The sequence below is a fragment of the Ostrinia furnacalis genome, unplaced genomic scaffold (assembly GCF_004193835.3).
Source record: "Ostrinia furnacalis isolate ACB-3 unplaced genomic scaffold, ASM419383v2 OfSCF1145, whole genome shotgun sequence".
Taxonomy (NCBI): Eukaryota; Metazoa; Arthropoda; class Insecta; order Lepidoptera; family Crambidae; genus Ostrinia; species Ostrinia furnacalis.
This window is the reverse complement of record NW_021131384.1, coordinates 89,494-94,348: the sequence shown is the minus strand read 5'-3', so window position 1 is coordinate 94,348 and position 4,855 is coordinate 89,494. Positions and strand designations below refer to the sequence as shown.

At 33.6% G+C, this 4,855-nt stretch overlaps 1 non-coding gene across 1 annotated transcript; it reads right to left on the bottom strand.

Moving 5' to 3' along the window:
* Positions 1-2,683: 2,683 nt before the first annotated feature.
* TRNAR-ACG (transfer RNA arginine (anticodon ACG)) lies at positions 2,684-2,756 on the bottom strand. Its single transcript has one exon. It is a non-coding gene; the product is annotated as a tRNA-Arg (tRNA).
* Positions 2,757-4,855: the final 2,099 nt, after the last annotated feature.

Sequence of the window (4,855 nt, the reverse complement as noted above, 5' to 3'; positions counted from 1 at the left end):
GGTTAAATCATTATCATCATAATTTCAGCCAAAGGATGTCCACTGCTGAACATAGACCAATGATTTCCATAATGACTGGTTGGTGCCGGAAAGCTCAGAGTAGGACGTCCACCCACAAGGTGGACTGACGACTTCATAGCGGTTCCATTGTTTTTATTTAAGTATCGAAAAGTAATTTAATTACTTAAAAAGGTCATACTAACAATGGTTATTACCATCGTGCATCGTCCTGACCATAATTATTAATACTATTGATATTGGTAGGCTTTGATTTGCTTTATACAAGCTTTTATTTGAGCCCACTTTTCGGTATGGTATGGCAATAAGGGGTCTATGGTTTCACGACATTGTCAACTCGTTTCCCTAAATTGATGTCAAAACCACCATTGAAAACTAGGATAAAGTGGTTTTTAGTTGCGCCATGGAATTCGAATTCATGGTGTCAATTATGACTAGGAACAATGCACTCCGGTGCAAATAATCTAATTTACTTCCTTAATTTCCTAATTTAATTAGTTTATAAATATTTCAGTGATGAAAAAAACAAATCAGACAGAAAAAGCCCGTTTAAAAATTTGGTCACCTCAAGTCACGAATACTGCTTATTGAATCATGGATCCGCAAGTTCAAAATAAAAACAAACTTACATCTTTCATCCATTAGCCAAGTAAAAACTCAGCTCACGACTGTACATTATACATAGCCTACGTAATTACTTGGCGAAACTTAGCAAAGCGCCCCACTTCAAGAAGCGAGATCAATTAAACTAGAGCCGAGTTGCAGACATTACTCTCCCATCTTACTGGGAAGTTTCTACCCCCTACGAGTTGTTTCGTACTACCTTTTACATTAATCACTCATTACGATTAGTTAGTGAGAATTAGAATGGATCTCGGATGGTTTGATAGTTGAATAATAATGTACTTACGAGATGACGTGTTTCTTATTTCATTCAGCCGCAGCCACAGTTTTTGAGTTGGCGGTCTGTCGAGAATCGAGATTAAGTTTTTTGAAAATAATTAGATACTAATCGATACAGTAGAACTAACTTAACCCTTAAGTAACATCCTTATTTTTGGTTACACATTGAACACCCTGGGGTAAAAAAATTACCCCAAACGGAAATTGAAAATTTTTAGGTAGGTAAATATTGAAAATAAATTCAATTTGTGATTTATTTGTATTAGCGGGCTCACTAAATTATACGATTGCCTTGAAACATCGTCTATCTAGCGTAATGAAACATCTTAAATCAATCATAACAAAAAACAAATAATTTTTCATTTGCAACTAACTAGTGTCTACAATGGTCTTCTAGAAAAATCTTAGAAAGTTATTGTGGGAACCAAAAACTTACACTAATCGGTCATCGAATAACTGCTTTATGCACATTTTAAGCTCAAAGATAAATAAAACGAAAATTTCTGGACTTGTAACAAAGCAAAATAAAAAAAAAGTTTATTATAAAATTATGACAAATTCATTTTTATATTATTTTATTCCTAATTATTATTTTCAAAACACATCAAACACACTGAATTATTACGTAATTATCACTTTAGAGTTCTATTTCTGTGTCGAATTTATGAACGCTCTGTTCTGAGGGGATGTCTTCAAAGTTCGAAAAGTATCATGTAAATCAAGGTCTTTTTATCTCTCTGCATTCTCGAAACAACGTGCTACTTGATCGTCATATAAATATTTATTCATTTTGTTTAAATATCATAAAAACCTATTAATTACATGTTAGGTGATGATAAATTAAAGCATGCGCAACTAACACCCTGGGGTAAATTTCTGCCCCACCTACCTGTAAAAGCCAAACGGATTATTTTTTTCACATCCCGCGTCTACGAGCTTAAAGCGCACGCTCTGCATTGAGAATACACAAAACGATATTGCTCTAGCTTCACCGGAAAAAAAGATATGCCAATTTTTATACGTCTGGGGTAAGAAATTACCCCATGGTGTTACTTAAGGGTTAATAATTAATTTAAATTAGTAAAACTACAAAATAATCCAGTTGTAAAAAAAATACGTGAAAAATTTCGACAAAAACAATGGAGCATCGAAATTGGTCGGTGAAAAAGAAAAAGTTTCCTAACGGCCAGTCGCATGCTCAAGGAGTTTAACTGGATGTGTAGTTAGTAGTAACTTCTTACATGTGAAGTTAAAGGCGTAATAAAAAAAACAATTTAATACCTTTTTAAAACTCGTTAATTCTAAATACCCTTTTATTATATTTTTAGCTACAAAAAGATCTGGTATGGACGTTAATTTTGATATTTTAGATTTTTTAATAATAAGCTTTTTAATTTTTATTGTTTGTTAAATTAGTGTGGGTAATTTAATTACTTAGGCTGGGTTGCACCACCTTACACCGTGACCTTACTAACTTCAAAAAACGTAAAAAAAACACTGCTACCAAAGTAATAAATAAATAAAATAAAATAAATTAATGTCTTTAATTATTTTTACTTTAAATATGTATTTAAAGATTTTTTAAATAATAGGTATATCCCATCGAATTTATAGACTTACCAACTACTGCGTTACCTTTAAATTCATAAATAATTTTAATTGATAGTAAGTAATTACAAATAATTTTATTATTAGCATTAATCTTCTTCAATTAATCATGTTTCAATTAACACCAAAATAAAAGTGTGCAAAAAGGACATTTCGACCCTGCCAGGATTCGAACCTGGAATCTTCTGATCCGTAGTCAGACGCGTTATCCATTGCGCCACAGGGCCGCTTGAGTTAACCGACGAATTTTGTTATTACTTTATTAATTAAAGTATTTACGAGTGAACTTTTTTATTTATTTTATTACAATTTTTAGGGCCGTTTATCACGAAAGTGGAGACGAGGTTAGAAAATGTACGGAGACAATTATCATACTGCGCAAGTTATTTCCACCCAAGCCGAAGAGCAGAGCTTCTCTGAAATATGATGAAAATAATCGTGATTTAAATTTTATTTCGCTTCATAAATTAATAAAAATAAAGAAAAAAAATATAATAATAATATTTATACAAAGTAAAATTGCGACATTTGTGTGAGCATTTGTGCGCTTACACAGCGCCCCGCCTAGCAACACCCTTTATTATTGTGTGGCCTATAATTGCAATTTTCAATGGAGACGAAAATTGCATGGCCTAAGATCCAAATTACAAACTTCATCTGTTTTTACTAGATGAAAATGTTTCTTTTAATTAAAAAAAATCACATAGAAAAATACAATAGAAACTACATAGGAAGCCCTAAGCGTAATTATGTTTTTTGTTTATCTATTGGTTTGACAGGTAGGTAAGAAGAAGCGTTGACTCATCATAAAAAAACATAACCATTATAAATATTTATTATGCACATAAAACGATAATAACCCCCTCCTTCTGGCGCAGTCGGTTAAGAAACAACACCAATATTTTTCATGGCTGTCCAAGAGAGGATTTTCCTATTTAACGGAGAGAACGACGCTAGTCAGGTAAAAAATAGCCAGTCTTTTTTTTATAAATGAACCTTACCTTCAAAGTTAGCGAAGCAAACGCTGACACAAACAAACAAAAAATCCTGCACCGCCGAGTCTTCCGCGAACGTCAATGTAATTAAAGAAACCGTATTTATTATTTCTTGAAATTAGATAACCGTTAGGCCCGTTCATATCGATGGACGGGAAGTCGTCCGGGCACCGGACGCGGTCGCGTCGCGGCGGAAAATATTCGTCCGGCGGCCGGACGTCCGACGCGAGCTGCGGCACACGGTAAGTGGACTTGACAACTGCTGCTGTAACTTAATAGATTAAAAATAAAACTTCTGTGCTTTGAAACAGTTAAGATTCGATTTGTATTTTTTAGTTCAGTTTAAATTTGTGTTTTGTTAGTTAGTGTTCTTGATTACAATCTCATTGGATGATAAATGGAGAAGTCGTCTAGAAAGGGTTAGTAGATTACTCAGTGCCTATTCACTATTCACTCTTGTCTTGAAAGGTTCCGCCAGGTCATATTATACAGGAGAGACATCGCCAGGCGGCAAGAACGTACAAATACACATGTTTTTCTTAAGTATTAGAATTGGCGCCCAACGTGGAAGTACTCCATTTGGAATATTTGTCTCAACTTGGCCTCAAGTACTTATTCGGGGTAATGAAGCTAAAGGCAGATTACGAGATAATGATGATTTTACGGTTTAACATTTATTATTTAGTAACCTTTTCACATTACGTTTTAAATGGCATCGTAAATCTTAATCCAAGTTCTGGTATCCAGTAAACACTAGCAGGTAAAACCCAAAGGGTGGGGTTAGGAGGGGAGGGGTAATTGGCCGAGATGATGTTTAATAAGTTTTTAATGGCAGCGAGACGGAGCCGCCGTTTACTCGATCCCCGAATGTAACAGCCAGCTACTTTAAATATCTATACAAATATACAGGGCTAAAGGGATAAACATTCTTCTCCCTTGGTATTGATTTTTAACCGTTTGGTCTTCTTTATTTGAGATTAAGTTAAATGTTGTCATTAAAGCTTATCTAGAATCTAAATTAAGTCTTAAGTAATCTTAATTCCTGCTCCAATAATTATTGCGGGCTTTGGCTGGTTATATGGTTTAAAAATATATTAATAAATATAATCTAAAAATATGAATGAATCTAAGAATATTGAAGCAGATAATGTGCTAAAATTATTAATTTTTTCTTCCATTCCAGTTCTTTCATGAATGTATGAAGAAGGTATAATGTAAAAACTGTTTGGTAAAAGCCACTGTCTCTGAAATAGCATTTTTGTCATAAAATCACTTATTTATTATGGGTCGTTCTATTACGAAGGGTCAGAATTTGTCAGCGACTAGGTATA